This window comes from Pinus tabuliformis, chromosome 3_2 (assembly GCF_031772625.1).
Source record: "Pinus tabuliformis cultivar Carrire ecotype Pingquan chromosome 3_2, CPIR1, whole genome shotgun sequence".
Classification (NCBI taxonomy): domain Eukaryota; kingdom Viridiplantae; phylum Streptophyta; class Pinopsida; order Pinales; family Pinaceae; genus Pinus; species Pinus tabuliformis.
The window spans coordinates 162407287-162434852 of NC_142302.1; the positions used below are offsets into that span (position 1 = coordinate 162407287).

General features: G+C 38.7%; 1 protein-coding gene across 1 annotated transcript in view; it reads left to right on the top strand.

The window, feature by feature from the left end:
- Positions 1–27566, top strand: part of LOC149180304 (eukaryotic initiation factor 3 gamma subunit family protein) — a 430646-nt gene that overhangs the window by 112554 nt on the left and 290526 nt on the right. The window lies entirely within an intron of this gene.

Sequence of the window (27566 nt, forward strand, 5' to 3'; positions counted from 1 at the left end):
TTATGTAATGTTCCCTTTCCGGGATACCTTGGAAATTCTACAATTTTTTCTGAGTTTATAAATTCTGGTCCATTGTGGTGTTTTTACAAACATTTGGTGTGCATGGTACTGTAGGTAACCTTTGGAGATTCATTTTTTAAATTAACATGGATAGTGCTCAAGTATGCCCAAATATGGGTTTCAGATGACATGATGTTAACTATAAAGAACTCAGGAATATATATATATATATTTGCACACAAAACTGATACAATTCATATAATGACAAACACGATCATAAGCTGCCTTCCTATCAACTGAATTAAGGATTACACAGTGAATGGTTAGAGAGGATGCAACCTGGAACTCAATTCATCTTTGTAGCCATAATACATCAGACATATGGAAGATATATTATCAGCAGTTCAGCGTTCCAGACTAGCTGTAACAGTGGCTTTTGGACTGATATATACATCCAGAAATAATTCAGCAGCTTGTACCCATCACTGTAGTAGAGAATCACACCCTTTCAGCCCACAAGATAACAGGCAACACTGTGGAGAAGACTCAGCAAATGAATGGGATGATGGCAGCCTGGGAAGAGTGATGTACGACCCACAATAACTCTAGAAATTGTCCTTCTTTTATTGCCTTCCCTCTCAGCTCACAGAGGAAGATATACACAGCCCCAAAATGAAGCAACTTGACCCCGATCTCAGCAAATAAACTCAAGCAAATAGCAAGTCTGATCCACGTCCATTCCAGCAATAAATCTCGGTCCTTTCCTTAACTAACTCGACCCCCTTCTCATTTCTTATGATGCCAACAGTCTCATGCACAAATTTCACCAGGTCTTCAAAGTTGGGACAAACAATCAAACCAATTGATGCTCTAATGGAAGATCTGATGTAATCTTCCCCAATTAGCTAACTAGGGTGGCACTTGAAGTCCACCGAAATTAGCTTTAGTTTTGCTTGAAACTCTTGAACTCGCTTGAGCTCCCTTCACTTATCAATGAAATCGATAGAATAAAATCCCCTTCAAATGAGTTCAATCTTCTATTTATAATTCTTCCTTGAGCCTCCTCCTAGCTTCTAGATTTTCCTTTCCCCAATTATTTTATTGGTAGGCCCATTTTTGTAATATTGCTAGTGGGAAATATTAAGTGATAACAACAAATAAAACATAAACATGTAACCATAAAACCAACACACCAACATAATGACAAATTGCACCAGAAATTGTACCAAGAGCTAAGCCATTTTATTAACTAAGAAAACAAGGTACATATAAATGAAGAAGAGGAACCCGGGCTTGCTACAACAAGTTAGACAAGTCCCAGGTGAAAATGGAGCTGCCCAAGTGTTGGAAAGTACTCTCCCCAAGTCTTTGCATTGGCCTAGTAAATTCTGCTATTGCTGGCTGGAATGGAATTGGTGTTTCAACTCTCTAAACTGCTCGGAAAATTCCAGGAAATTAACTGGAGCCTCCTCACAAGGAACCCAAAATAACCCAAAAAATTCTCATGGACCCAAGTGGTGGAAATGGTCCTGGAGTGAATTGCGTCCTTCTCCAATAATTCTTAATGCTGGCTGCTGACTAGAACACCGATTTCTGCCAGAAATATTGCCCAGAAAATTCTACGAAATTAACTCCAGACTCCTCTCACCAAAACCACAAAAACCCGAAAAGGGTTTGGAATCCATCGACCCCCGATGACCCCCAACAAGTGCAAATCTTCCAATCTGGCCAGAAAACGCCCCACAATTTGATATTACCGAATTATGCCCAAATCTACCACTGGCTAAATTCTCTCTTGAGGTATACCTCCAATCTTTGGCCCGTATCTCTCCACAATTCTTCCCCCTCTTTCCTTGCGTAGGCTAATGCAGAAATCCCTACGCACTTCCAAATGAAGAGAATTTCATCCCATAGATTTGTTGCTCTCTGTAATCTCCCCAATTTTGTGAGCATGAGAATTTGGTCCAGCCTTGGCTGCTGCATGTATTTGTGAGTGTGAACAACTAGAAGTCAATGGTCTCTCTAGAGGGAGATTGGCTTCATTATGGTATGCTGCTCTAGCATTCCGAATCAACCATGCACTGAAGCGTGCTATCCAGTTGAAATAGAAGAGCAAAGAAATTGACATGGCCTCAAACTTGTGGGAATTCTTGTAACACATGGAAAGGATGACATGTACTGTCTTGAGATTGAAGATAGAAGTTACTTTAGAATGATGGTTACAAATATTATAGTTGTTGGTAAAGACTACTTTAAATTACAATGTAATATCCCAAATACAAATTTTGCCTAAAATTTCTCAAAAAATTGCTTAATTTTTTTACCATAAATTTCTCATAAGAAAACCAAAAATGCAATACGAAAACAGATTTGATATTATAAGAAAATAGATTTGCAATATGAAAACCAGAAACGCTGCAAGCTCATAAGAAAAACTCAACTTTATTTAATTACTGAATATGAGATTACATAGACATAGCTGAGATGAATAAATTGGGCTCCAAAAATAATTTGCTTCAATATTAACGACCTCCAAAACTGACTGCAAAATCAATAAGTGCACCTGTGAATTATGGATGAATTCACCAAGGGAAGGGATGGGTTCTCGCCCACTTTCACTAAATTACCTGAGGGCTTCCGTCCCGGGGCTACAAAAGCAGACAACTAGGTTCTCAAACTACACCAAAGACAAATACTTAAATCCAAGATATATCTAAATGATCTCCTCCTCCTCCTTTTAGAGGCCCGATAAATAGATCTCCAATCTTCTAGAAGTATTTTATTTTATTGTTTATTATTAAACTAGAAGCTCCTCCCTGACTTTTTTTAAGTGACTTCTTAATTTATTTAAGTCACTTTTGGCCTTTTCCCCTTAATTAATCATTTCCCTTTTTAATTAAATGACTAATTAAAGTCACTTTTAATCTGGGAAAATGGTAAATCGCCCACCATATTTTTTTTGGCCATTGGAAGTCACTTCTCAACCTCTCATCTTGTAGATCTTCTCGCTTTGGTTCCAACGAGCCATTACACTAAGGTGTTTCATCAAATATTCCTCCCAAAATGCCACCTTAAGCATAATTAATTAAGTTATGCTCAATAGTAACCCCCTTTTACGGGAATTATCAAAAAGCAACAAAACCAAAAACAAGTTGTGCGAAATTTCCCTTGATGATGAATATGCCAAGCGAATGCCATCAGATCCCATAAAAATCCCTCAAAACCCTGTTATGTAATCTTGCTCCTGTGGCCTCACCATCACCTACCTTGGAAATCCATCGTGGTTGTACTATAGAGGAAATTGAAAATGGGGATATTGCATGCTGATGTGGTTAGCATGAATGTATCTTTGGCAGTGTATTCTAAGGACTCCGTTGAACAAATACTATTTGGTAGGGGAACTATCACCATCATTTCATGCGAAATATAATGAAATATCATGTTGAAAAGGATGTTCAAACTAAAGACAAGTTTGACAAATTCATTCCAAACGTTAACAAATGAGTGGTTGCGCCAATGGTTGGATGCGTTGTGAAGGTTCTAGTAGAAGATGGGGCAATGGTAAAGAAGGATCCATCTATCCTAGTTTTAGAAGCCATGAAAGTGGGGCACATATTGCAGCATCCAGGGCCAAAATTGCTTGAGCACTGTAATATCCCTGATTTCTTGAGCACAAAGACATCATCTTTGCTGGCCTGTGAAAATTTCTGAATCTAACGCATCAGAAACCCCTACTGCATTTTCTGGTTTACTATCTTCTACTTGTTCTTTGCATTAACAAGTTATTTAAATACATATATATCGAAGTAAACACAAATGCAACCTTCACAAATATGCAGATCAACAACTGAAATAAACTGAGACAACACAAGGGACACTGTTATTTTTGGATAATCGTCCCCGAAAAATCCCAATGCGGGAAAACCAAAGCAACAAATATGAGGGTTTTATTATTAAGCAGATTCTGAATACAACTAGGGTGCCAGAAATGGCTCACCCTTTAGAGAATATCCTTAGCAACAATACCTCTATCTGGAGACAGATATTATGGCAAATCAATAGTTGGATGAATAATCCTCTGGTGACTGCGGCTGTTCCTTGAGCTGGACAACGAAATCTGCTCGACGCACTCCTCTGGAACTGTCGCCCTCTTCAGAACTGCGTCACCCTGTCCCGGCTAATTTGCTCTCAGTCTGCCCCACAGACTTCCTCAGCGCAGCCTCTGAAGCTCTCTGTGTCAACTGCGTCAGCCTCTATGGCCTCTGCGTTAGCTTCTTTGGCCCTCTGCGTCCTCTGCGCTAGCCTCCTTAACCTCTGCGTCAACCTTCCTAGGCACTGTGCTACCTCTTCCCACACTCTGCTGCCTCTCTGATATGTATTCTTTGGCCTCTTGCTGAACTACCCCTCGCTGCAACTGATCACTTGTTCGATTTCCTCAGCAAACCTCACCCCAGAAAATTGAACTGACTGATCTCTCTTGGTTTCTTGGTGTGTCGAACTGACCCTCAAGCCTCCTCTTCTACTTTTCCTGTTGACGATTCAACGAACGAGATTATGTCCCTAATCAACGACTAAGATTAGATCTGGCTTGATCCTCGTTATTTAGAACTTTCTCACCCATATTATATTAATACACATTAATATTTTAATTTTCCTAAGTTTAGACTTAGGAACCCCATTAAAAATATTAATTATTTTAATATCTCTCCATTCGGGTGGAATTTCCCCAAACGATTTTTGGGCCTTGGAGATCTCATGTGGCTTAGCCTCTCCATCAATTTTCATGGCTAGAGCACATTCTATGCTACCAAAAATCAACACTCCCTCTTAGCGAGGAATGTGCTCTAATAATGCTTCATAATAGAAACATCACACTGGTCCTCCACATCTGTACCTGTGCTGATGCTTGGTTCGCTGCCTCACATCCCCTGCACTGCTGCTTCTTGTACTACTGCCCATGACACTGCCACTGCCACTGCCACTGCCACATCTGTACTGGAGCTCCCTCTCAACATGCTGCATCATACTTCCCATAGCACTACCACTGCTAATTGTTGCACTACAACTCAATCATCGAGAAGTAAGTAACTGACTTAACCGAAAGACTGACATCCCGGTGAGTCTGGAAGCTTCGTGATGCTGAAACTACCTCAACTGTTATCCTGTACTCCCTTTGCTGCCACTGCAAACACCTCTGTGCCTCTCGCACTGCTGCACCCTCCACTGCACTGCTACAAACTTTTGCACTCTAACACTGCCTTGTCGCTCCATCACACCTTGCTCCACCCGACACCTGTCATCATGCTACTATCTTTAAGGGCTCCCATAGCCAGATGTGATCCAAGAGTTTGGGCACCTCAAGGATCCTGCCCCTGCATGTAGTCCTCCTGACTACAACTCGATGTCACCCCACCTCTTCTCTAGAGGTGCATGAGCACTCATGGCACAATCGTCATCAGTCTCGACATCCTTCTCCGCCTTTGTTGGAGCTGCCTTTGAGTCGGAAGCTTCTCCCTTGCCTTTCTTCTTGGGGCACTGAGATGCATAATGTCCCAACTCCCCACAATTGAAGCACTTGACCTTGGAGATGTCCTTCTTCTTCCTCTTCCCTTGCTGTCCCGCAGATGCTAGAGCCGCATCCTCCTCCTCCTCTTTCTTGACTCGAACTCCCTTACCACTACTCCTCGCCTTGGTCAACCTCCTGATCTCTTCTTGTCGAAGAGCTACCCACATCTCCTCCCAATTAGGGAGAGTCGCTTTGCCCAAGATGCTTTGGAAAAACGTCTCCCTGTCCTTGAAGACTGCATTCAGAGAAGTCCTGACCATAAACTCTGGATCGGTGTAGACCCACGGAAGTAAGTTGGTCGCGAATTCCTTGCAACCTGAGGAGGAAGTGATCTATCTTCTCTCCTTTCTGCATCTGATATGACTTTAGCTGATTTTCCAATAACATCTTCTGTTGCATGGAAGAGCCTTGATATAAGGTGGTCAGCGCCTCCCATATCTCCCTTGCTGTGTTCTTCTCAGCAATATGTGGTATGACATGATCTTTGATCTCGTCTAGGATCATGCATTTTGCCTTCGCCTCGGCCTCCTCATACTTTTTAGCATTCGAGTCAACTGGGACAACTATGGTTTTCAAGGCATAGTCCTTGATGCGATGTTTATCTAGGATTGCCAGGATCCTAGCCTTCTAGATGATAAAATTGAAAGCCCGTCCAATCTGTCATGATCCCTCAATCCGTTCACTGCCATCTTTGCTCCTCTTTTAGACTTCCTCTGAGTCTCGACTTCCCTCCTGGAAATCGGCCAACTATCGAATCAATCCTCTCCAATCCCCCTTTGCTGTTGCAACTTGGATTTGGATTTCTTGGCCAGAAATCTGTCGAGGTAGTGCTTCCCTCTACCTTGGTTCTGTCTCCTTAGACACTATTGTGTTAAGACAGAAACAACGTCCCACTAGCTCCTCAAATCACAATCTGCACAACTCCTTCGCCCCGACAACTAAAGAATTTGAGCCCTTCTGGCTCTGCGCAATCATAGTGAGAGCTGGATGAGCTCCTCCTGGCCTCAATGTCACCCTCTAAGCACTGCGTCACGTCTTCCCTTGTCGCTTCAACTCTGGAACAATGGTGTCTCTCGGGACAACTGCTTCTGCTGCAAATTTTCAGATTTCTTCTGCTGGTGTCTTCAGTCTTCTTGTGATCTGCAACCTAGCTCTGATACCATGTGAAAATTTCTAAATCTAACACATGAGAAACCCCTATTGCATTTTCTGGTTTACTGTCTCCTACTTGTTCTTTGCATTAACAAGTTATTTAAATTCATAAATATCGAAGTAAACACAAATGCAACCTTCACAAATATACAGATCAACAACTGAAATAAACTGAGACAACACAAGGGACACCGTTATTTTTGGACAATCGTCCCTGGTAAAACCCAATGCGGGAAAACCGGTGCAACAGATATTAGGGTTTTATTATTAAGCAGATTTTGAATACAACTAGGGTGTTAGAAATGGCTCACCCATCAGAGAATATCCTTGGCAGCAATACCTCTATCTAGAGACAGATATTTCGGCAAATCAGCAACCGAATGAACAATCCTCCAGTGATTGCGACTGTTCCTTGAGCTGGACAGTTAAAGCTGCTCCATGCACTCCTTTGGAACTGCATCATCCTCTTCAGAACTGCGTCACCCTCTTCCGACTAATCTGCTCTCAGTTTGCCCCACAGACTTCCTCAGCACAACCTCTGAAGCTCTCTGCGTCAGCCTTTATGGCCTTTGCGTCAGCTTCTTTGGCCCTCTGCGTCCTTTGCACTGGCCTCCTTAGCCTCTGCGTCAACCTTCCTAGGCTTTGCGCTGCCTCTTTCGGCACTTTACTGCCTTTCTGATATGTATCCTTTAGCCTCTTGCGGAACTGCCCCTCGCTGCAACTGATCACTTGTTCGATTTCCTTAGTAAACCTCGGCCCAGAAAATCGAACTGATTGATCTCTCTTGGTTTCTTGGTGTGTGTCCAACTGACCCTCAAGCCTCCTCTTATACTTTTCATGTTGACGATTCAACGGCTAAGATTAAGTGCCTAATCAACGACTAAGATTAGATCTAGCTTGATCCTCGTTATTTAGAACTCTCTCACCCATATTACATTAATACACATTAATATTTTAATTTTCCTAAGTTTAGACTTAGTTAATTATTTTAATATCTCTCCACCCGGGTGGAATTTGCTCAAACAATTTCGGGTCTTGGAGATCTCATGTGCCTTAGTCTCTCCACCAATTTTCATGGCTAGAGCACATCCGATGCTACCAAAAATGAACATGGCCTAGCTGTCTTCTTTAGGCTAGCAAGAGGGGTAAAATTGCTAAGGAGGCTGAGGAGTTTTTCCCCAACTTTGATATTATTACTAATAAAAGGGGCAAATTAATATTAATAAGAAAGGGGCAAAAATCAATTTTAATAAAAAGGTGCAAAAAGTCTCTTAGAGGAAAAAGTGACTCCATCAATAAAAAATTAACAAGAGGGAGTTTTAGAAGCTTAGAGAAGATTTTGTGAAGTCTTATTAAAAGGAGATCGGTGGACATTCCTCATTACTTCTATCTTGTGATTCCTTATTGTGATTGGATTGGAGCTCAAGCAAGTTTTAACTCGATGGTTTTAGGTGAGACTCTCACTCTAGTTTCGGTGGACATCATTGCCACCCTAGCTAGTACCCATCCAATTTTGATGGACAACATTGCCACCCTAGTTGGAATTATAAGAATTGTTCAAATTTATCTTTTAATCTTGTTTCAGGTGAATTGGAGTGAATTATCCATCTGCCAGGAGGTGATTTCTCTAAGAAGGTTGCAGGTGAATTGGAGTGAATTATCCATCTGCCAGGAGGTGATTTCTCTAAGAAGGTTGAGTGCTACAATTGTTTATCTCAGGAGGCCGAGTTCAGATTGCATTTTTGCTAGAGAATATATTGCCATAGAAGGGCCAAATTCTTCGTTATTTGAAGGCCGAGTTATTGGAGTTCTAAGCTATTATTTGGCCCCAGATTTTCCCTCATTCTCATAGAGGCTAATATTATCCTTTGATAGGCCGAAATGATCAGTCTTTGAGGCTGAGTTTCCTCTGCTGTAGGGATCGAAATCTATCTTTGGAGGCAGGCTGAAGTGCATATAATTTGGAGGCTGATTTCCTTTATTTATCCAGACCGGAACCTCTGTCTTTGGAAGGGTCGAATCACCTTAATTTGGTAGGCCGAATTCTTAGAAGCTTGAGTTTTATTGCAAATCATCTTAATTAGTTTGGGAGGCCGAATCAACAAAGAAGAGGCCAATATATCATGTGTTATGGGAAGGGGGGCGAATATCTTCTTGTTGGAGGCTGAGTTTAATCTTCAAAGTTTCAAACTGAGGGACGAGTTCACCCCATCTTGAAGGTTGAAATTCCTACATTCCAGAGGCAAAATTATTACCATCAAAAGGGGTCCAAGTTCATTTGTTCCAAGGGGCTCAAAGTGCTTACATTCTTGAGCAGAACTTCATTGCTATTTCAGAGATCAATCTTATTTGGAGGTCAGCTAAAGTGCGTCAATCTATTGAGGGTCGATCTGTGTTTCTATTGAGGTCGAGTCACTCAGACAGAAGGGCTGAGTTTGGTACCAGATCATATTGTTCCTTGTAATCTCGAGAGGCCAAATTCACTATCAAGACGTCATCATTAGTCTGGATTGTTAAGAGGACGGGATCTGATATTGGATGTCATGCTGAAGTAGACAAAGCATCATCATTAGAAGGACAACTTGCTGTAGAATTCGATTTGCTAAAGACTAAAGATTACTGTGCTGAAGAAGCCAAACTTCTTGTGGTATCAAGTCCAGTTTGTCACAAGGATAGATTTCACTCTTCTCTGTTGGATCCCAGGTTCTCCACTGAATTTGCATTGTAAGGATTTCCAACCAAGTTAATAAAAGCTACTAATTTGCCCTCAAAATCTGTTTTTGATGTGTTTGCAAACTACATGTTCGACTAAATGTCTTCACAGTAACTATTTGAAGAAATTTCTCGAAGATTTTTTTAAATTAATTGTGAGGTTGCATTAGCGTATTTTAGCACTGGTACATTACAAATGCTATGGGGGAAAGACATCGCAAACAGCAGCAGGGTAGCCAACAATTTTACTCCATTCTCAAAGAAATTCTAGGGCTTGTTATACCAGAAGAGGAATGGGGTGATTCTGAAGAAACCACAAATGTGGAAGATCATTGTCCTTCAGATGACTAAGCAAATGATGAATTTGTGAAGGAGTTTTGGGTTGTAGATTGGGGGATTGACTATGGACCTGAAGTCCCTTATGGTAGCAAAGAAGAAGAAAGTTTGACTGAATTTGGGAATGATGATAAGCAGGTGTTGAAAGTCTACATGAGGCATTCTTACTCACATCAAAGCATGGATGTTATTGTAATGAATCAAAGGGCCTCTTCTACATGTTTCATAATGATTATTTTTAACCTATCAGAAAGGATCTCAATGATGCCCATCTAGATGAGTCTGTTGAAGATGAAAACACTGAGGATAAGACATATGATGATGTCCTTGAGGCAGATTTTTGCAAGTATAATGGCAGCCATGACATAGCAAGAATTGGAGGATATTCTCAATCCTTTTGTTTCTTTGAAAAGGGGCTTTTCTTCATGTTTGACCAAGGCAACCCTAGATGCAATTTTGAGGAAGGTCTGTCTGATCTTGTTGCAGACAGTGACCAAAGAAGGGATTGTTACATTCTTCTGGATTTTGGTGATGCATCCAGTATCTTGGAAGGACAGTTGTATGATTACAATGATGGAGAAAAAAAGGCATGTGCTTCCATTGCTTATTTTGAAGCTAACTATTGCTTGATTTGAAGGAAAAGGCAATTTCCCCACTTAAAGGCAAAGGACTGTGGTTCTTCCCAAAAACAAAGATTTTACCCTGCATTGTGCCCCTTATAATGATCTGGAAGATGTGACTGTTAATTTGTTTGAGCCATCTTTAGATCTTCGTATTGTCACCCCTCAGTCACATTTAGGTGGCATAAATTTTGAACATGATAAGCCAACTTTGCTTGACCCTTTTGGATTTTATTTTTGTGATGAGCAGTCAGATTGTCAAGATCTTGTCCTCTAGCCATCTTTTTCCTCATACCTATTGTAGCATGCCCCTAATGACATCAATGAGTGTTGTATGCCTGAGATAGCTATTGGAATTTTTTTTTGAGTTGATCATTGATTAACTCCATATCCAGGTTGCAAGAAAGGATTTGCAAGGGTAGGAAAACTTGGTCTTATTCCTCTTCATCCTCTCTCCCTTCTCATGGCAGCAAGACTGATCCATGGTTCATTTATTTTCCCACCTCCCACCCTTGTTGCTTCGATCTAGTAGTTGAGTATTGCGAGATAGTGGTTGCTCAATGTGATACTTTCTTGTTCTATTCCCTAATTAAGCATAGGGGTATGGGGTGTGATATTGACTTGATAAAATGATGGCTTTGTTGTCGCCTAAGATGTACACCTAAACGTGGGAAAAGTTTCCAACCCTACAATCTATAATCTTTATGGCGGGAACACTTAAAGCAGGGGCTGTCACCTATTCCCTACTCACTCCGTTTAAGCTCTCTCGTAGGCAAGCTAAGAGGGGTAGTCCCTAAAAGATGGAAAACTTATTGAAATAACAAGTCTAGAAGATCTAAGGGCAAGGCAACTATTATTAATGTAAGCTGATTATCAATTAGAGCAAGTGTAAGTGTTTATGAGCAATGTATGTAAGATCGAATCAATTAAAATTATGACAAGCACAAGATGTATAAAATGATAGGCAAGTGCCTTGAAACGATGCTCAAATATAAATCAAGATACTTGCAAATAAATGAATCCTTCAAGTTACAATAACAACAATGCTGCAAGGCAAGTGTTAGTACAAACAAAAGATAGGACAATATTGAAATATGAGCAGAAAATATAGCTTGCAAAAATGAAAGAAACTTGTACTTCACTTCAAGAGAAATGCTCAAGTAAGATATGACAATGTCAATGGACAATGAGCAAGGAATTTAAATGACAGTACAGAGCAGTAATGAAATATTGCAAGTGAAATAAAATGCTCACTTTAACAATATGCCCAAAAGAGATGATGCTAGAATGAATGCAAAACTAAACTATGTGAGATAAGGATCTTGGTTAGTTTTAATTAAGATGCCTAATCTAGGGTGAATGCCTTCTCCTCAATTGTCAGAAACTAGTCTTAAACAAGGTTGTAGAAAGAAGCGTCTGGGAAGGAGGCTAAGGCCTCATTAACGATACCTACCCAAGACTTCTAATGACCCAAGTGCCTCTGTTCCTACAAGGGAATCAACCACAAGAGAACTGCATGGTCACCTGTTTTAATCGTTGAGTAAGGGTCAAGCTCTTAAATTGAGAATTGGAGAAGGTTGTCCTATCTTTCTATTCAACCAAGCTTATGCTTGGAGGTAAATTTTAAGGATGCAAATGCAAGATGATGCAAATGGCGATGCAAATATTCCAGTGAGATACAATGATATCAAGATGCTTCAAGAAAGAGATACTAATCCATGAGATAATGATAAACACTTAGAACAATATTAGCTTACACAAATGATCAATGAAGCATATAGTGATTTCTCAATGAAACATGAAATGACATTTAGGATTAGATGATAAAGCAATAACTCAAAATGCCTTTTAGCTTAAAATGTTCTTAAGATGTTCTTCACTTAAGTTAGACACTAAAACCAAGAGAGAATTATGATGAAAGCACAATTAAGAAATGGCAAATGAGATTGCTAACAAGATGATGGAAAGAAAATACTTTAGATCTACAATTGCAAGTGAAACAAATACAAGAGATATTTCAAATGCACTTAGATCAACTAGCTAGTTAGAGAATGCAATTTAAAAGATTAGATTTAGGATGCAAAATGTAAGCAAATTAGAAGCTGTGAGTTAGATCTATGATCTAGGTTAATGAGAGCAAGAAACACAAAGATCCTCCCTTTTAAATAAGGAGGGATACCATGGAACCAAGTTCCAAGCTCCCTTATGAAACAAGATCAATTTTATTAATGTAATTACAATGAGAAATATAAAACCTTGGACAGAGAGAAAGACTCTTTAGACCTTGAAGAAGGCTTACAATTTTTAGGGCACTAATGTAAAAACCTCAGGCACAACAGATTATTACAAGGTTTTATGAAATGTTACAATGAAAAATAACCCTTGCAACTTGATAAAAAATCCCCAAAAGTGATTACTGAAAATCTGACAATGAAAACACACTTATGAAGAGAGAAGGGGCTTCTCCTTGCTTTCAGCCTAGGAGAGGAAAATTCCAAGTAGAATCTGAAAATGGGAGTCTGAATCCTCTTCACAAAATTATAGAAATAACCCTCCATAGGAGTACCAAAAATATGCAAGCCTTCTAGGCTAAAAATTTTCGCACCAGAGGTAACCAAAAGACTCATAGAGCTTGCAGCTTTGAAAGAAAGAGGCCTCTAAGGCCTGCAGTTCTCTCAAAATTTCTTTAGTAGTAAGAGCAAGCCTTCAAATCGATGATCTCCCCCCCACCCCAAATTTTGATGCAAATATCTGTTAAAACAATGGTTAGTCTCTGCAAAAATTTCAGGTGTTTAATACAAATGAAAACAAAGAGAAACCCAACCTCTAAAAGCCCACTACCTTGATGAAAAAAAATCTCAGAAAGCTCATGACCTAGCAAGGAAAGGCTAGAAAAATTTAATAAAATTTATATGGTCAATTGCAAAATTTTCCAAGCCTTAAACTCTTAAAACTTTATGTAATAAGTAATAACCCTCCAGTTGAATTCGTTTCAGATCAGATAGGATATGAAACCTTCCTCAAGCCCATGACTAGGAGGAATAGGCCTCCAAAATCTTGTAGCTTTCCTCCAAAAATTTGAAGTTCAGATTTAACCTTCCAAATGCCAATTCCTAGCTGAAAATTTATGGAGAAAAACCCTAAAAAATATGATGAGTACTCTTGCAAACAACCAAGGGTTAGTATATTGAAACCGAAGAAAAAAAAAGGCCCTAGAGGGCTTGCGACCTCGCTAATTTGATGAGAAATGCTTGTGATTCTTAAGAAAACTATCAAATAATTTTTTTGAGCTCCAAAGATTTGTTGAGTAATTACTAGATGATAAACCAGGCCTCCTGGTGCTAGTGGCTGTTGATTTTTTTTTATTGAGCTGCAAAACCAAACCCCAATCGAAAGCCTTTTAAAATGATCTGCAAAAAAATTATAAATTTGAATCACTTAAGAAAAGTCGATCAAGAGGCAATCGAAGCCTCAAAACCCTTGGGGCCAAACCAAAAAAAATGTTTGAGCTTTAAAAAATGTGTCGAACCCCAATTGAAAATCCTCTAAAAATTTCTGTAAAAATTTAAGTTAAAAAACCCTTCAAGGGATGGGGAAATTTCTGGGGAAATGTTTCCCCACGTCCCCTTTTTTGGAGAACCTTGGGGAAACTCCGAGGGGGACGTTTTTAACTTTTTTCTGTTGACGAAACATGTCTCTCTTGTGGGGGGGACATGGACGCTTAAGCATCCCCCCAATTTTTTTCGCTAAAAAAGAAAAACTAAAGGATAAATTAATACTTTAAAACATAATCATTCACATTTCTCATTAACCCTACGATTTAACCTTGCCACTCGACATTTTCCTTCTGTTGTCACTCAACATTTTACCTTGTTGCCTGAGATTTTCATGCTGCCGCTGCTCGACATTTTCCCTCTGCAATTTGCTGCGATTTGGATTTAACATCGACCAGGGGCATGAGACTTTTGGAGCTGCGCAGATCATTTATCATTTGGAGTTGCGATTTTTATTTTGTGACTTGGAGCTGCCGAATTGGAGCTTTGATTTTCCTTTTGTGACTTGGAGCCACCAGATTGGAGATGCGATTTTGGAGTGCGATTTATCATTTGGAGGCTGGAGCTACGATTTATCATTTAACATTTTGTGACTTGGAGCTATCATCCCAAGCCTTTGTCCAAAATTTTTGAGCCACTCAGCTGTCATGATTTTTGTGTTAGTATTTTTTACCGCGTTTTTGTGTTTGTATTTTTTTTCTAAAGTTTAAATCAATGGTATACTGTGGTTCATATTATAATTTATGTGTTAATATTTTTAAATTTCATGCTACTGTTCAGTCTCCATTAAACAATGGCACTTAAATTCATTGATTCAGTCACTATTAGTCTTTAGATTCCCATTTTGCTATTGAAAATTTAAAACAAAACAAACCCTTCTGCAGGCTACCAAAGGTCCAAAACTTAAGAAATCAACAATGACAAAACTTCAAAAACAACAGCATGAGTCAGAGTAACTGTAGTTACAACAAAGATTTTGATGAACTTGATTTAGATGTACCTTACATAATGTTAATGCCTATTTCCAAATGATGAATTTAGATGGAACATTGCATAACGTCAATTGATTAATTCAATTTAGTTAGTTAGATTCACATTGATGATTGCAGAAATGTCAAATGATAATTCTGATTCATAATAGTCTAATACGAAATGATGATCATATTTAGATGTACATTTCATAATTATTAAGATTTACTATTTACTTTTTTAGTTAGTGGCATATTTTTGGGATTTTACTTTATATTTTTATATATTAATTTTTTAATAATTTTATGATTTTTATGACTTGCGTCCCCCTGTTTCCCCGAAAATTCCCTAAAATTTGGGGTTGCTTATATACTTCTCCCTTGTGCATATCCCCACTCCCGTGTTTCCCTATCTCTGAAATGCGGTGGAACATTGGGGTTGGTTATATAAGTCCCCCTTGTGCATATCACCGCTCCCACGTTTCCCCGTCTCAGAAACTCGGTGGAACATTGATGATAACAATAAAAACAAGCTCCTCAAACTCCGCCGCTATGAAAGAATAGACCTCAATTTTTTTTTGAACCCTCAAGATAATAGTATGTGTCGAGATCTCGACCTTTGAGGTCAAAAGAAGCCCGTGACTTCTCTAAAAATTTTCGTTCTAAGGTCTCCAAGGTGAAATCAATGTCAAATAACCTCAGGAAAATTTACAAAATTTATATACGTCAGACCCTCAAAGAGAAATTCGATTTTGAGCAAAGGGAAACCTTAGAAGGCTTGTGACTAAGAGAGGAAATAGAAATAGGTCTGCGACTCTCAAAAAATTTCCAAAGAAAATTAATAACCTAGGTTGCAAAGAAGAAGGAGGGTTTACCCCTCAAAAAATTATTTTGTTCTCTCCTATTTGCCAGATCCACTTGCAAACAATTTGTTAGAGAGATCCATATTCTAGCCCTCAGATCTGCAAATGAAATGCAAATAAAACCCAACAAAAAATATATATACAAGATGAATTTGAAATATATACAATGGCTAGATCTATTTACAAGAGAATCTATTTAGAAATATACAAGAGCTATCTTGAAGGAATATGAGTCCAACTCGTTTCAAGTAGCAAATAGTAGCTCTAGATAGCAGATCTATTTAATTAAGCACCTTTAAATAAGAAAGATTGAGAATAATTGATTGTTTATGGAGCAAATGGCAAAGAAACCCCCTCACAATATTCAAGTCTTCTAGAAGTCCCAGTATGCGTTCTTAGTTGCTATGTGTCAAGTAGATGGATGATTCAAACAAGAATTTCCCCAAGTGCCCGAAATCTGATCATAATAGATGATTTCTAAACAACTTCAAAAGATTTTGTTAGATTCATAGGATTGGACGACACAGGGAGAAGGAGGTCCAATGATTCAAGCAAGAATTCAGCAGATCTACCTAATCAACAATGTTTTCCCAATCCAAATAGAGTTGCAAGCAAGCAACCAATAATCCAGGTGGCTAATGAATGTAACAAATTTAAAACATTAGTAGAAATTAAAACACAATTAATCAGAATAATGTTACCTTAACAAGCTGAAGAAAAACACCATAGATTTGCCCCAAAGACTCTATTTTATTGCTCAAAAGAAAGTATTGCAAGATCCAACAAAGCTTCTTAGCCAAGAGCTTGATCAAAATATATGTTACAATGATGAGCATTGAGCTCAATTTATAGAAAAAATGGGAGATCTAGATCCATCTTCAAGTGAAAAATGGCTAGGTCCAAGAAGTTGCACAAAGTTGACTTGATCCCGACTAGTTGAATGCTTGTTCCATGTCAAAATAATCTCCACCCTTGATTTCTTGAGAAAAAAATCGAATTCCTTCATGATGGGTTTTTTCTTTGTCCCAAATATATATATATATTTTGACTTTTTCTCCTCGGAAAACCCCCATTCACTTAACCAACTTGTACTGCAAATTCAATTTTCCTTAAAAAATCAATTTTTTTTGGGAATTAATTCCTCTTTTCTCGCCAACAATGTTTTCTTGGTTTTTTGCTTACTTGATTTGTAGAGATTCCTTTCATGGAAAATGCACATCCCCTTTTTTAATATTTTTCACTTGGAGAGAATTTGTTTTTTCTCTCATATTTTTTTTCTTTTGACCAATTTCTGGCTAATTATTTTGCCATTTTTTGCCGGAAAATAAAAATGATAATAAAATTTGATGAGATAGACATATTTTCAACCCTTAAAAGGTGTCTAAATAGAAAGTTGCGGTGTGGAGGTCTAATTATGATTACTCATACCCCCATCAACTTCTTTTTTGTTTTTATCAAGTAATCTGTGTTTATCCAGGCTTGACCTGTGGCTTGAGAAACTGCTAGGGGCATCTTAGCCGTCAAAATCACCCGGGTATCGCCCCTGACCTTGGCCACACTTGCGCTAAGCTGACTGGATTTTAGTGTGTCTCCTCCCCCTAGCATGGGCGCAACAACCTCCGTGAGGTTTGATCCCGGGTTGCCTTGCTAACAAGGCCCATCCTCAACCAATTGTGCCAGTGGGACTTGACTTACCCCCATCAACTTCTATAAACATTAGATTTTACATTTTATATCAAGATAATTATTAAAATCCCGACTAGTGGGAAATTTTAATAATTAAAATTAGACACTTAGGCTTAACTAAATTCTGTGAGACTTTAGATATGATATAGTATGACATTATACATTGACTCTATACACTAGGACTCACCTAAGACCTCACCATCAAGCTCCACTCTAGCTTTGAGGTATGCTCAGGAGAAAAACTCAACTAATTGTTTGCAGTTGATAAACACAAATAATTAGTTGAGGAAAAAAACTCCCTAGAGTGAAACTCTTTGGTAAAGGTTCTTAGGCTTACCTCACTGTTTTACATGGCATTATAAACATACTAGAATCATTTTTACAATGGCCACTCAAGGCTACAAAATTTGGATTTACATAACTTTGATAATCTGTTGAATGATGATGATGAATTTTGGATGTTTGAATGGTCGAACGTAATGGAATGCTTTGAAAAAATGTACTCTGCTTTAGGGTAGTTGACACTAAGTGGTCAACATCTAGCTCTACATGGGGGCACGTTGCTTCATGAAGGATTACGAGAATCCAAAATCTACATCCAAGCCACACGAGTTTATATTTGTAGTGTCCATCCAAATATAAATCCAAAGATCATCATATGACATTAAATACATGAAATATAAGCTCTGTAAAGAAAAACTATACTATTAACATGAAATGTAAATCTATTCTAAGAACAAAAATGAAATCTAATCTATGAAATAGAAACACTGAAATGAAATCTACTCTAATAACTGAAATGACAAGGAGTAGGGTTAGAAATACAATACAAAAGATTTTTTATGGCATCAAATGTCATCTTTGTAGAACAACTTGAGCATTTGACCGTTTGCAGGTAAGTCCATTGGTTCACCATTCAATGTGATCAAGTGAAATGAATTTGGTCCAATAATTCCTTTGATGATATAAGGTCCCAACCACAAGCTGTGGAAATTTCCGTGACTTCCTGACTTCTAATTCCTGCGATCCCATAACAATACCAAGTCTCCCAGCTGCAAAGATCTAACTCGAGAAGATTTATCAAAGTTTTTCTTAACTTTAGATTGATTTTTGCAAATATTATCAAAAGCTTTTCTACGAGTTTCATCCAACTCCACTATCTAATCAATTCTATGCTGCATAATGTCTTTGTCAGTAGAGAAATGCTTAAGGAGTTGATACGCTGGAAGCCTAAGATGCACAGGTAAAGTTACATCTAGGCCATAAACTAGTTCAAAGGGACTCTTTCCAGTAGTTTTTTCTTTGAAATCCTATCTGTCCACAACACATACTTGATTTTGCTATCCCAAGCCAGCTTATTTTCTCCTGCTATCTTTTTGATACTTATTACTAGAATCTGCAAAACCATTTCCTTGAGGATAGTAGTTAGATGAGTGAGACAAAATAATGCTATACTTAAAACAAAATGATGAAAACTCTGAAGAATTAAAATCCTAGGCATTATCAGTAGTAATCTTAGCTAGGGCACGAAATCGAGTAATGATTTTATCTTCAATAAAATCCATAACAACCTTTTCATTGGCATTCTTGGTAGGAATGGCTTCAACCCATTTAGTAAAATAATCAGTAGCAGTTAAGATCCATGAGTAACCATTACTAGAATTTTCATGGAATTTCCCAATGAAATTCAGACCCCAGTGTTGAAAGAAAGCTTTAACAATAAAGGCTGTAAGGGCAAGGCAACTAACTTTTGCTTCCCAGTGAATAGTTGACAAGCTCGACAACATCTAACGTACTTGTGCACATCAGAAAAGATCGAAGGCCAATAATAACCAACTCTAGGGATTTTGTGGGTAGTAGTCTTTGCAGTGTAATGACAATCATTATATCAAGATAAACTGAAAATTGAACTTGCAAATCCTTAATTAAACCATGCTCTTTGCAGTGTAATGACAATCATTATATCAAGATAAACTGACAATTGAACTTGCAAATCCTTAATTAAACCATGCACTTCGATTCTTTTAGAATCCATGGCACAAATGTTGTGATATGATCTAGAAATCCTTAAGTTAAGCTGTTCCATGACCCTCTTGGTCATGATACAGGCCGATGCACCAGAATGCAACATGCAGTTATATATCCGAAAACAATTAATAGGCAAAGTAATATAGAATGGTTGATGATCTTTATTATCCAGATCCATACTTTGCAAATATATTGAAGCGTCCTGATATCCAACTTCAAGAGCATTTTCACGAGAAATATCAACACGAGGAGCATCAATAGCCTTTAATAACTTTGCCTTATGAGAGGGAATCTTTAATATTTTGGTGACAGGAACCAAGATTTTAGCATTATTAGTCCATCCTTCCAAATCAATATTCAATTTAGAATTAGAATTCAAACCAGGGTTAGGAACTCTATGGGTAATTTGATTCTCACTTTGTTCCTTATTTCTTCGCTGATAAGTCAACCCTTTATCCTTTGCAATCACCAAGATTTTTTTAGGAGAAGGCTTCTCACCAAACAACTCAGAAGTCATATACTTCTCATCATTAAAGGTGTTAATACTATAAGAAGATTGGAGTGTTTCCACATTATGACTATTCTCTACAACTTCCATCCAATCTTCCATGAACAAATGATGCTCATCACCAACAATATTTATCTGATCACATGTCCCCCCCATGCCACTATTAATGATTCTCTTAACAATTGGGCAAGTAGCCTCATCATGAAGGGCATCACAAGCTCTACAGTAAGGGTGGAGCTTCCACCACAAGATGGGTAGACTCAAGTGAATTTGGCGGTCTCTGCTCATTCAATGGGCCCCTCTTCTGCCAAGTATTATTACCTCGATTATTCGTAGGTTGGAGATTTTGTGCTTAGGTCTTTCCATTTGAACCAACTTAGCTTGCATGGTACTTATTTCCTTTGCATGATTTGATATTAACTTTGCTTGATTGAGTTCCATGTTCTTTTGACTGATCTCCATATTCTTAATTATTTGCATCAATTCTTTAATAGGATCATTATCAACTTCTTTAATTTCTTTTCCTTTAGATTCTTGTGACTTACTTGGACCCCTATCAAAACCCAGAATTTCAAATTTCCCATACACTTTCCTACACTTTTCGCAGTGTTAACATCATTTGGCTTAGCGGGTCTCAGCTCATAAGAAGTATCAACCATAAATGCATTAGTATAATATACCAAAAGAGACTTGTCAGTAGGTTTATAATCTTGATGTAAGCTTTTAACAATAACATAGAGCCTTTTATTAAACTCCTCCACAGTCTCATTTTCATTCTTCTTTAGAGTGCTAATAGCGCTAAGCAAATGCCTTTCTTCTTTCTTATCTCCATACTTATCCTCAAAGGCATTAATAATCGATTGTAATGAATCAAACGAGTTGATAGGAAACTTTGAGAACTAGTCCATAACATCTTCCTCCAAAGAAAGGACGAAGAGCCTCATCGTCACATCTTCATGATTATAATCAGCATCGATACGCTACCTACCCACACAAAGATTAAAATTCTTGATGTGATCTTTGGCAGTAATTGCATTATTGCCTTAAAGCAGGCGACTTATTAATAGCCTTTTCCGGAATATCATGCAGATAGCCCTGAAAGTTAGCAAAATTGCAATGAGCAAGCAAGTCATTCATGATATCTTGTTGAACCGGATCAAGAAAAAGCAAATGGATATCAAGCAGAGCTTCTTGTCCAAGAAGAACAAGAACTCTACGAGAAGAAAGCTTGTTTAATTTTACTCTCAAAGCCATTTCAGGTTTGGGAGTAGGATTAACCAAAAGGCTCAGGTTCCTTCTAGTAGAGATTCTTGCCAAAGATGAACCAAGTCGAGCCACCACTTGAACAAGAACCTAAATCTAAAAACCCAATATGCTAAGAACCAAAAGTTAGTCAAACATCGAGAACCACAAACTTATTCCCGACAACGGCGCCAAAAAAATGTTGTCGCCTAAGATGTACACCTAAATGTGGGAAAAGTTTCCAACCCCACAAGGTACAATCTTTATGGCGCAGTGCTCAGAGAAGGGGCTATCACCTATTCCCTACTCACTCCGTTTAAGCTCTCTCCTAGGCAAGCTAAGGGGGGTAGTCCGTAAAAGATGGAAAACTTGTTGAAACAACAAGTCTAGGAGATCTAAGGGCAAGGCAATTATTTTTTAATGTAACTTGATTATCAATTAGAGCAAGTATAAGTGTTTATGTACAATGTATATAAGATAGATTCAGTTAAGATTATGACAAACACAAGACGTATAAAATGATAGACCAATGCCTTGAAATGATGCTTAAATATGAATCAAGATACTTGCAAATAAATGAATCCTTCAAGTTACAATCCTGCAAGGCAAGTGTTATTACAAATAAAAGATATGGCGATATTGAAATATGAGCAGAAAATATAGTTTGCAAAAATGAAAAAAACTTGTACTTCACTTCAAGAGAAAGACTCAAATAAGATATGACAATGTCAATGGACAATGCACAAGGAATTTAAATGATAGCACAAGCAGTAAAGAAATATTGCAAGTGAAATAAAATGCTCACATTTAACAATATCCCCAAAAGAGATGATGTTAGAATGACTGCAAGAGTAAACTATGTGAGATGCAAGGATCGTAGTTACTTTTAATTAAGATTCCTAATCTATGGCCAATGCCTTCTCCTCAATTGTCAGAAACTAGTCTTAAACAAGGTTGTAGAAAGTAGTGTTGGGGAAGGAGGCTAAGGCCTTTATTAACGATACCTACCCAGGACTTCTAACGGCCCAAGTGCCTTTGTTTCTACAAGGCACTCGACCATAAGAGAATTGCAAGTTCACCTGTTTTAATTGTTGATTAAGGGTCAAGCTCTTAATTTGAGAATTGGAGACGGTTGTCCTATGTTAATTTTGAGTTAACATGTTCTTTGCTTAGGTTAGTTACTCCATTAGATCATTAGCCCATTATCAATTCCATTAATCCATTAGCAATCACATTATCCATTATCATATGACAGTAACTAATGAAAGAACATTAAACGTAAATGTAGAAGACAAGCCAAGACAAGAGAACACAAGAATTGGCTCAAGCCAGGGAAAAACCCCAAGGAGGGGAAAACCCTTTATCAATTCTTCTTATTATTAATATCAAATGTTCAACAGAGAGAGAGAGAGTACAATAGAAATGACTTGCCAATTGATGATCTAATAACTTAGCCCTTAGACAAGAAGATGGCCCAATCAATCTACAATTCTAGCAATCTTTGCATGCTCCAAGAACTGATGTCTTCTTCTCTGATATTCTGATCACTAGTTATGGTTTTCCATCAGCCTGCTACAACCCTCTTTTCTCCACTTCCAGACCTCCTCAATCACTGTGGTTTTGCCTCCAATCATCTCTGCTCCTCTTCGTTGCCATCTTAGGCTAATAATTAGCCCTCTAGTTTGTTACCCGTCTACCTAAGCAAGGGAAATAGGTATGCAGCCTATTTTGTAGCTCAGAATTGCCTCTTGACCCTCCTATTCTAAGTCAAATAGGCTTACGGCCCACCTATGGCTCCACACAAAGAATGCAACTTGTTGTTGTAGAGATTTTCACCCAAAGATCATGCCAAACCATCACCCATAATTGCCCTTAAGCCTGCGACTAGCTGTCAATTTCTAACTCAGACCTGTGGGAGACAAATTAACCAAAGAATAAACCCAAACAACTCGTCCTTCTAGCTTCTCCAAGTTGCAGTTGCCTCTGAAGTATTACACAAGAGATGAAATGCCCTCTTGGATGTGTGAAATAAGGTTGGAGGACTCCTCCTTTTATAGGAGACAGAGAGGGGTTCCACATGATTATTTTACCCTAAGCCGACCTTGTCAATTTGTACAAGTGAGGGCTTTAATTCAAAAACACATTTCTCCTTGACCAAAGTTGATGATCTTTAGGTCGATTTCAGTCCTCTCGAAAGGAGGAATTCAATGCAAGTATCATCTACATCAAATGAATTGCCCAAAGTGGAATTTGGCCCTAGTTTCCAATTTTAACACTCCCTCTCAACTAGGGAGAATTCCACGTTCCAATCCATCCATCAACATCGATCATCATGCCATCTTGTCACTGTGTACCATCTCTGTAACTCATCTCTAGTCTGTTGAACACTGATATATATAATGAAGAAGAATCGATTGAGAGTGAGTAACAAGACCTTACCACTCTCCACTGACAAAAGTCAGTATAGTGGTAGAACCTCAGTCAAACTTGATCCTAGATCAAGTTGTTGAACATCATGCATCCTAGACATAGGGAGTACGACAGTACACGATGTGCCCATCGGTAGTGCTATGGTCCCTAACCACTATTCCCAACTTATTGGCTAAACGAGAGGTACTTCCCATGTGTTCCGGACTACATGGGTAGGATGATGCTGGGGCAACAACAGGCAAAGAATAAATCACATCCTGCTCACAACCACACGTAGGGAAAGGATGAACCACATCCTACAGTCAGATGTCACAACCATCATAGGGAAAGGATAACCCACATCCTACATGCATGCAAACCATCGAGAGTAGGGAAAGGATGAACCACATCCTACATGCATGCCAACCAATAATCGTAGGAAGGATCCTACACGTGGGGAAAGGATGAACCACGTCCCACTGACATGTTAACCATCAATCTTAGGGAATGAACATCTTACATGTGGGGAAAGGATGAACCACGTCCCATCGACATGTCCACATGCGACAACCGACATATGCCTATATGCATCTCTTACGGGGGTATCCGTAGGAGAAGGTGAACCACTCATCTTGCTTAGATGCCATAGGAGAAGGTGAACCACTCACCCTACACACATGTCAACTGTCACTGGGGAAGGTGAACCACTCACCTTGTACACAACGCACCCACAGGGGAAGGTGAACCACTCACCCTGTTGTCACTTGTACAGTGATGTGTGGTTTGACGGTAAGTCACATGGGCGAAGCCCGGGGAGACCGAAGTTCAAATCTCATTGAGTACATTGACCTGCTGTGGTGGCGGCTAGAGGAGCGGACCCCCCTCCCCAGCGGGTCTGCTCTTGCTAAAATCATAGGTTATTAGTATACCCGACTTGCAGGTGGTTGGTTATGCTCTTGGTGTTATAGTGGCAGCTATGAGGTTTGATCCTGGGTCTCCCGTGGATTAAACTTGATAGTTACCGATTCACCATGTGTTAAAAAAAAAAAGAAATACCCCAAGCCCCCAGGAGCTCCCAGAGCTCAATGTTCAACCGGGACCCTCCAAGTAGGGTCTATCCATGACTCCCAACCTTTCTCTGAAGAAAGATAATCTTGATCTTACCAAGAGGCTATGAAAGAATGATAGTCTGCTCATCAAACCAACAATGATGGAGCTTGGAAGCTTTTAAATGTACGGTATCAAAATAAAGTGGTACGCAATACTTAGAGCTGTCGTGGAACATGGATTCTCTGAAAAAAAAGAAATCCCACTTAAGAATATCACAATTATACAACGATGGTTATTATCATCTTCTCAAATGGCTTACTGAAGAGCTTCCTGAATCAATTGGCTTCATAATAAGCCATACTTGCTGCTATATACATTCAACGTCACTTGTGCTTCCAGAGCAACCGAATCAAGAGATATGGTACTAAATGTGCTCCTTCAATCCATCACACTACCAAGCGAGCCAACATATGAATATCCAAGGAATCTTAGATTTCGGCAGTGTATCTCAGATTATAGATAATAGAGTCACAAAGATCTCTCACTAAGCAACTGTCCAATATATGAGGCTCATTCTTAGATCGATTCCGAGCGAAGCATCTGACTGGTAGGGCATTTAATCAAGAATACTAGGGATCCCACAAGATATACATATGCAGACCAGTAGCTTCTCCATCTCATCAGACCTTATAAGTGTAGAAAACAAGGCTAGGTCTTCTAAAAGTCAACTCCCTCTTATATTGATAAACGAGAGGGTTATCAATGAAACATCGTCAATAGCTGCATCTTTGACCATAACTCACTTTGAATATAGGTAAAGTGACCTTGCCAAAACATAATCATTGAGCCACCTGTAACCTGCCCCTTTTCCTGCTATAGACCCTTAGGTCCATGTGCCAAAGTCATCAATCATGATTATGCAGCTTCCATGCAGCTTCTCAAGTAACAGGGATATATCAAGGAATCATTAGAGTCATCATAATCATAATCAATGGTCATGTCTTGCCTTCATCAGGCAAGAAGAGTCATCAAGCTTATTTTGACAAGGATTCTATAGCTCCCTCTGAAGTCTTATTTCAGTTGGTTATTGAGCCTTTATCAATCTGCACTTCATCTTTAGGATAAGACTTTATCATGCTGCAAGGAGGTGATGTGACAATAATACTTCTGAAGGTGAAACTGTAAAACACACTTACTGACAACTGCTGCATAGATACCTACTGTAGTCTGCCAGAATAATGACAATGGGATGCTGGAGTTAATTCTGAACCAATACCTTTGATGCCATTCAATACAACAACTGCAATCTTCTTTCTTGCTGAAAGGAGTGTCACTATACTTTTGTCTTGCAGGCAATGACTATAAAGCAGGCACCAATAAGTCTTCAAAGTTAACACTCTTACTGCCATCCAGACTTTATACCGCTGTTAAACCTTGATGTAACTGTTGCTATTACAGACATTACTACTGGAACCTCTTGCAAATCAGGACTGTATATTGAAATCCTTGCTCAAGATGGCAACTTGATGTGTCTACAAGAGTTAAATTTCACAACAAATCATTCTTAACATAAACTCTAGCTTACTGATTAGTTGTTTCTTGCATACCTCCATAAATGCCCATCATGAGTTGATGCCAAGATCCACTGTAGATGCTTCAACAGAATTTAGTGTCTAATTCTTGCACAAGTTGGTTTGTCCTCCTTTTGGCAGGCTTATGAACAACAAGGCCTTCAAAACAAGCTACTATTTATCTAGGCGAAAATCTTCAGTCCCACATTCACAAAGATTGAGCTTGATTGTACCACTAATACTTCTTTGGTGGAGAATGTAACCGACTTTAGTTTCAAACTTAATATGAGATGCAATTCCAGATTACTTCAAATCAAACTTCGCACCTTAATGCTTCTGCTTGTTGTTTTAGGGAGCCTCTTACCCAAAAGCTTGAATTTTTTGTGTACAGGATGATGCCCTAGAGATAGCCGAGAATAGACATCTGCATTTTCTTCCTTAGACATAATTTCATGCCCAGAATTTGAGGTTCAAGGAAGACCGAGGCATCATTTTCATGATCGCATATCTTTAAGGAGCTTGACACCTTTAAAATTTGCTGAGAAAGGAAGACCGAACACATTAGGCCTCAGATATAACTTCTGCAATCCAAAGACGTCCTTCACAAAAGAATCTCAATCATATAGCTCTTGGTCTTCTTCAGAAGGTAGGCCGAATGGCCTTGTGGTAAACTTGGGTTCTTCTCTGGTTCTTCTTGTGGTAGATCTGGGTTCTTCATACTTGTTGCATTACAAGTATTCAATGACTGTTTTGAAGAGAAAGTCACTGAGTATTAATTTAAAGTCTACTTCTCAGAAGTCCTTTAGGTGACATGACATATATGTAAGCTGTATCAATCTTGAGGAAGGCTTGTCTGGTACTTCAAGTATGCAAAAAAGCTGGCAGCAGTTGATCCAATTCCAGGCATTGGAATTTACTCAAGTTCTGTTTATAATAACTAAGAAAACATATCTCTGAAGTGTGTACTATCAATTTCTGGAGAACAACATCTCTGAAAGGACTATATGTAAATGTTTGATGCCAGCGTCAACCAATAAATGCTGAAAGTCTAGATAAAAATCGGCCCTTAGAGATGGCAAGTCTGAATATATGAAATTAGGCCACTTCTCCGCTAGCCATGAAGAACATCCATACAAGCCTAAGAATGATGAAAGACATATCTCAGATCAAGCGGATGAATGGAGAAGATTATGTCAGCAATATTTTGAGAAAAGACCCCATGTATATTCTGGAAAAATTTGGTACTTTGAGCACTAATTCAAGTGCTGTTCTTCAACTTCGATCAAGCCCACCTAGATTTA